Consider the following 7,624-nt stretch of genomic DNA (forward strand, 5'->3'; position numbering starts at 1 on the left):
TTATCTCAGAAGCCTCTCCCTACACCCACCATAATTGATCTCTTGTGGCATTTGCGCAAACAAAATAAAATCTCTTCCTGTAACTGTTTCTCTGCATTTTCCCCACTATCCATTGTGTTGTACTCTGTATTCTTTTTTGTCTCTTTCATCCTCTCAGGACAGGTGTTGAAACTGCACAGGCCACGCTCCTGGCTGTTGCACCAGGATTGGATCTGCCAGTGTTCTCTATCACTGACCCTGCCAGAGTGAGTGGGAGGGTACCTCATTAGCAGGGGGCGGGTGGGTTTTCGCATCATTCCGTGGCATTCACGGGTGCTTGCCTGCTCCATGCTCCTGGAAACTCCAGAGCCTGACTGCCATCAGGGGGGTGACCAGCCACCCTCCCAGAAGACTCCATATATCCTTGGCCCCCTGTTCTAGGGGCTTATACTAGCACTTATACCCTGCCTGGTAAGGCCCACTTCTGCCCTTCTGGAAGCTGCTATACCTCATCTGACTCAGCGTACTGGCCTCCAGTCTTATGTTGGGTCCCTTATGGGGCCGGTGAAGCGGGAACTCCCAGTGTAGGGAGTCCCTCGGTCCTCTGACATGCCTGGCCTTTTGAGGGGCGAGTGGAGGCTCTGCCCCTTACAAGGCCGACCGAGATTTCCCAATTGAGGTCGAGACCCAGTGTAATTGTTATGGTCTGTCTCCGAGTAGTTCCGTTAGACTTTCACCGGAGTCGTGGTGGACGTACGGCGGAGCTGGTGAGGATTCCAGGCCTGAGTGTCTGTATCACACCGCACAACTCTTCTTGTTCATTTTTTCTGTTTTACTCTTTCTGTAAGTCTCTGCTTCGTTCTGCCTTCTTTCTCTTTTGTTTGTCTCCAAGATCTCTGTGTGACTCTCACACATGCTCCTTTACCTAATGCAAATTTGCAATGCTGGCACGGGACCTTGTCCACCAGCAGCATACAACATGAATTCAGCACAGACCCCCCCACCCCATGATTTTCTGTCCATTCACTTTAATCCTGATCATTTTAAGCCATGTCAGCAGTGCAAACTCATAAAGTTACCCCTAATATCTGTCTCTTGCCTCTTTTAGGCCTCGGGCATTCAGGAAAATGGGAGACAACATATATTGGATTGGAGCAAGATAGGAACATAGGAACAGGAGTAGGCCATTCAGCCCCTCGTGCCTGCTCCGCCATTTGATAAGATCATGGCTGATCTGTGATCTAACTCCATATACCCGCCTTTGGCCCATATCCCTTAATACCTTTGATTGCCAAAAAGCTATCTATCTCAGATTTAAATGTAGCAATTGAGCTAGTACCAATTACCATTTGCGGAAGAGAGTTCCAAACTTCTATCACCCTTTGTGTGTAGAAATGTTTTCTAATCTCGCTCCTGAAAGGTCTGGCTCTAATTTTTAGACTGTGCCCCCTACTCCTAGAATCCCCAACCAGCGGAAATAGTTTCTCTCTATCCACCCTATCCGTTCCCCTTAATATCTTATAAACCTCGATCAGATCACCCCTTAACCTTCTAAAATCTAGAGAATACAACCCCAATTTGTGTAATCTCTCCTCGTAACTTGACCCTTGAAGTCCGGGTATCATTCTAGTAAACCTACGCTGCACTCCCTCCAAGGCCAATATGTCCTTCCGAAGGTGCGGTGCCCAGAACTGCTCACAGTACTCCAGGTGCGGTCTAACCAGGGTTTTGTATAGCTGCAGCATAACTTCTGCCCCCTTGTACTCTAGTCCTCTAAATATAAAGGCCAGCATTCCATTAGCCTTCTTGATTATTTTCTGCACCTGTTCATGACACTTCAATGATCTATGTACCTGAACCCTTAAGTCCCTTTGGACATCCACGGTTTTTAACTTTTTACCATTTAGAAAGTACCCTGTTCTATCCTTTTTTGATCCAAAGTGGATGACCTCACATTTGTCTACATTGAATTCCATTTGCCACAGTTTTGCCCATTCACCTAATCTATCAATGTCGCTTTGTAATTTTATGTTTTCATCTACACTGCTTACAATGCCACCAATCTTTGTGTCATCGGCAAACTTAGATATGAGACTTTCTATGCCTTCATCTAAGTCGTTAATAAATATTGTGAATAATTGAGGCCCCAAGACAGATCCCTGCGAGACTCCACTAGTCACATCCTGCCAATATGAGTACCTACCCATTATCTCTACTCTCTGTCGCCTTTTGCTCAGCTAACTTCCTAACCAAGTCCGTACTTTTCCCTCGATTCCATGGGCTTCTATCTTAGCTAACAGTCTCTTATGTGGGACCTTATCAAATGCCTTCTGGAAGTCCATATAAATAACATCCATTGACATTCCCCTGTCCACTACTTTAGTCACCTCTTCAAAAAATTCAATCAGTTTTGTCAGGCACTACCTTTCACAAATTCATGCTGGCTCTCTCTGATTAACTGAAAATTCTTGAGGTGTTCAGTCACCCTATCCTTAATTATAGACTCCAGCATTTTCCCCACAACAGATGTTAGGCTAACTGGTCTATAATTCCCTGATTTCCCTCTCTCTCCTTTCTTAAAAAGCAGAGTGACATGTGCAATTTTCCAATCTAGAGCGACAGTTCCTGAATCTTGAGAACTTTGAAAGATTATAGTTGGGGCATCTGCAATGTGCTCACCTACTTCCTTTAAAACCCTGGGATAGAAACCACCTGGTCCTGGGGATTTGTCACTCTTTAGTGCTTTTATTTTCTTCATTACTATTGCTTTACTTATATTAATTTTATTGAGTCCCTGTCCCCGATTCAATATTAGTTTTCTTGGGATTTCTAGCATGCTGTCCTCTTTTTCTACCGTAAATGCTGACACAAAGTAGAGAGGCAGGGACTGATTAGGAACAGTCAGCATGGTTTTGTGAGTGGAAAATCATGTCTCACGAATTTGATTGAGTTTTTTGAAGGGGTAACCAAGAAGATAGATGAGGGCTATGCAGTAGACGTGGTCTACATGGACTTTAGCAAAGCCTTTGACAAGGTACCGCATGGTAGGTTGTTACATAAGGTTAAATCTCACGGGATCCAAGGTGAGGTAGCCAATTGGATCCAAAATTGGATTGACGACAGAAGACAGAGGGTGGTTGTAGAGGGTTGTTTTTCAAACTGGAGGCCTGTGACCAGCGGTGTGCCTCAGGGATCGGTGCTGGGTCCGCTGTTATTTGTTATTTATATTAATGATTTGGATGAGAATTTAGGAGGCATGGTTAGTAAGTTTGCAGATGACACCAAGATTGGTGGCATTGTGGACAGTGAAGAAGGTTATCTAGGATTGCAACGGGATCTTGATAAATTGGGCCAGTGGGCCGATGAATGGCAGATGGAGTTTAATTTAGATAAATGTGAGGTGATGCATTTTGGTAGATCGAATTGGGCCAGGACCTACTCCGTTAATGGTAGGGCGTTGGGGAGAGTTATAGAACAAAGAGATCTAGGAGTACAGGTTCATAGCTCCTTGAAAGTGGAGTCACAGGTGGATAGGGTGGTGAAGAAGGCATTAAGCATGCTTGGTTTCATTGGTCAGAACATTGAATACAGGAGTTGGGATGTCTTGTTGAAGTTGTACAAGATATTAGTAAGGCCACACTTGGAATACTGTGTACAGTTCTGGTCACCCTATTATAGAAAGGATATTATTAAACTAGAAAGAGTGCAGAAAAGATTTACTAGGATGCTACCGGGACTTGATGGTTTGACTGAAAGGGAGAGGTTGGATAGACTGAGACTTTTTTCCCTGGAGAGTAGGAGGTTTAGGGGTGATCTTATAGAAGTCTATAAAATAATGAGGGGCACAGATAAGGTAGATAGTCAAAATCTTTTCCCAAAGGTAGGGGAGTCTATAATGAGGGGGCATAGATTTAAGGTGAGATGGGAGAGATACAAAAGGGTCCAGAGGGGCAATTTTTTCACTCAAAGGGTGGTGAGTGTCTGGAACGAGCTGCCAGAGGCAGTAGTAGAGGCGGGTACAATTTTGTCTTTTAAAAAGCATTTGGACAGTTACATGGGTAAGATGGGTATAGAGGGATATGGGCCAATTGCAGGCAATTGGGACTAGCTTAGTGGTATAAACTGGGCGACATGGACATATTGGGCCGAAGGGCCTGTTTCCATGTTGTAAACTTCTATGATTCTATGATTCTATGAAAGTAATCGTTCAACATGTCCGCCATTTCCCCATTGTCAATGACAACTGATGTTGTCCACCCTCTGCTGTTGTCCACTGCTCCTGACCACCCTCTTTTTTCTAATATAACCATAAAAGTTCTTCGTATTGGTTTTGATATCCCTTGCAAGTTTCTTTTCATACTCTCTTTTTGTAGCTCATACTATCTGTTTTGTGACCCTTTGTTGATCTTTGTATCTTTCCCATTCGCCAGGATCTGTGCCATTTTTTGCCCTTTCCTCATGTCTTATACATTCCAGTACAGCTACAACACTGGCATCTACCCGACAATGTGGAAAATTGCCCAGGTATGTCCTATCCACAAAAGCAGGACAAATCCAATCCGGCCAATTACCGCCCCATCAGTCTACTCTCAATCATCAGCAAAGTGATGGAAGGTGTCGTCGACAGGGCTATCAAGCGGCACTTACTCACCAATAACCTGCTCACCGATGCTCAGTTTGGGTTCCGCCAGGACCACTCGGCTCCAGACCTCATTACAGCCTTGGTCCAAACATGGACAAAAGAGCTGAATTCCAGAGGTGAGGTGAGAGTGACTGCCCTTGACATCAAGGCAGCATTTGACCGAGTGTGGCACCAAGGAGCCCTAGTAAAATTGAAGTCAATGGGAATCAGGGGGAAAACTCTCCAGTGGCTGGAGTCATACCTAGCACAAAGGAAGATGGTAGTGGTTGTTGGAGGCCAATCATCTCAGCCCCAGGACATTGCTGCAGGAGTTCCTCAGGGCAGTGTCCTGGGCCCAACCATCTTCAGCTGCTTCATCAATGACCTTCCCTCCATCATAAGGTCAGAAATGGGGATGTTCGCTGATGACTGCACAGTGTTCAGTTCCATTCGCAACCCCTCAAATAATGAAGCAGTCCGAGCCCGCATGCAGCAAGACCTGGACAACATCCAGGCTTGGGCTCATAAGTGGCAAGTAACATTCGTGCCAGATAAGTGCCAGGTGATGACCATCTCCAACAAGAGAGAGTCTAACCACCTCCCCTTGACATTCAACGGCATTACCATCGCCGAATCCCCCACCATCAACATCCTGGGGGTCACCATTGACCAGAAACTTAACTGGACCAGCCATATAAATACTGTGGCTACGAGAGCAGGTCAGAGGCTGGGTATTCTGCGGCAAGTGACTCACCTCCTGACTCCCCAAAGCCTTTCCACCATCTACAAGGCACAAGTCAGGAGTGTGATGGAATACTCTCCACTTGCTTGGATGAGTGCAGCTCCAACAACACTCAAGAAGCTCGACACCATCCAAGATAAAGCAGCCCGCTTGATTGGCACCCCATCCACCATCCTAAACATTCACTCCCTTCACCACCGGCGCACTGTGGCTGCAGTGTGTACCATCCACAGGATGCACTGCAGCAACTCGCCAAGGCTTCTTCGACAGCACCTCCCAAACCCGCCACCCCTACCACCTAGAATGACAAGAGCAGCAGGCACATGGGAACAACACCACCTGCACGTTCCCCTCCAAGTCACACACCATCCCGACTTGGAAGTATATCGCCGTTCCTTCATTGTCGCTGGGTCAAAATCCTGGAACTCCCTTCCTAACAGCATTGTGGGAGAACCGTCACCACACGGACTGCAGCGGTTCAAGAAGGCGGCTCACCACCACCTTCTCGAGGGCAATTAGGGATGGGCAATAAATGCTGGCCTCGCCAGCGACGCCCACATCCCGTGAACCAATGAAAAAAAATACTGTCCCTTACCTCTTTAGTTGTCCATGGCTTTTTTTTTCGCAAGTAGAGCTCTTGCCCTTCAGGGTATAAACCGATTCTGTATCACGTTAAATGTTTCTTTAAACATTTCCCAATGATCATCAGTCGTTTTACCCATTAACAGATTTGCCCAGTTTACTGTGGACAATCTCTGTCTCATCCCTTTGAAGTCGGCCTTACCCAAGTCTAAAATCTTAGCAGCTGACTCACTTTTTTCCCCTTTCAAACACTACATTGAATTCGATCATGTTATGATCGCTATTGGATAGATGTACAGTTAAGCCGTTAACTAAATCTGGTTCATTACTCATTACTAAATCTAGTATGGCTTGCCCCCTTGTTGCCTCTAGGACATACTGTTGTTGAAAACTATCCTGGACACACTCAAGAAATTCACTACCTTTCTGACAGTTGCTAGTCTGCTTTCCCCAATCTATGTGAAGGTTAAAGTTCCCCATTAAGACCACTATGCCTTTGTTACACGCTTGTCTAATCTCTGCATTTATACAATCTAGCACTTCAGAGCTGCTGCCAGGGGTCCTATACACAACTCCCACTTTAGTCTTAGATCCTTTCCTATTTCTCAATTCAACCTATAAGGTCTCGATTTGCTGCTTACCTCTCGTTATATCCTCCTTTATCAATGAAGTGATTTCAACTCTAATCACTAAGGCTACACCTCCCCCTCTTCCATTTTCCCTGTCTCCCCTGTAGACCTTATAACCTGGTATATTCAGTTCCCAATCCTGACCATCCTGCAACCATGTCTCGGTAATAGCTATCATGTCATACCCTCCAATTTGAATTTGAACCTGTAGTTCATGCATTTGCATATAGAACTCTTAGTTGGGCCACACACCCTATCCTGACCTTCAGCTTTGATGCTGGGTTAATCGCCTTACGCCTTCTAGTTTTCACTTTATCTGTAGTGTCTAAAGTACACTTTCTTTCTGCTGCTCTACACTTTCCCTTTCACTTGTTCTTGAACAACTGTTTGTACTATTTGTATTGTAAATTTCCCCTGGGTCTTCCCCTCTCGTGCTGCTCTCAACTTTACTCCCTTCTGTCTCCCCGCTCAGGTTCCCATCCCCCTGCCACTCTAGTTTAAACCTTCCCCAACAGCACTAGCAAACACCCCCGCGAGGACATTGGTCCCAGTCCTGCTCTGCTGTAACCCGTCCCGCTTGTACAGGTCCCACCTTCCCCAGAACCGGTCCCAATGTCCCAGGAATCTAAATCCCTCCCTCCTACACCATTCCTGCAGCCACGCATTCATCCAGTCTATTTTCCTGTTCCTATACTCACTAGCACGTGGCACTGGTAGTAATCCTGAGATCACTACCTTTTGAAGTCCTGCTTTTTAATTTATCTCCTAACTCCTTAAATTCACCATGCAGGACCTCATCCCTTTTTTTACCTATGTCATTGGTACCGATATGGACCATTGACTACTGGCTGTTCACCCTCCCCCTCCAGAATGTCCTGCAGCCGCTCCGCAACATCCTTGACCCTAGCACCAGGGAGGTAACATACCATCCTGGAGTCACGTTTGCGGCCACAAAAACGCCTACCTGTTCCCCTTACAATTGAATCTCCTAATACTATAGCTCTGCCACTCTTCTTCCTCCCCTCCTGTGCAGCAGAGCCACCCGTGGTGCCACGAACTTGGCTCTCGCTG

Source organism: Heptranchias perlo, chromosome 1 (genome assembly GCF_035084215.1).
Source record: "Heptranchias perlo isolate sHepPer1 chromosome 1, sHepPer1.hap1, whole genome shotgun sequence".
NCBI classification, from domain to species: domain Eukaryota; kingdom Metazoa; phylum Chordata; class Chondrichthyes; order Hexanchiformes; family Hexanchidae; genus Heptranchias; species Heptranchias perlo.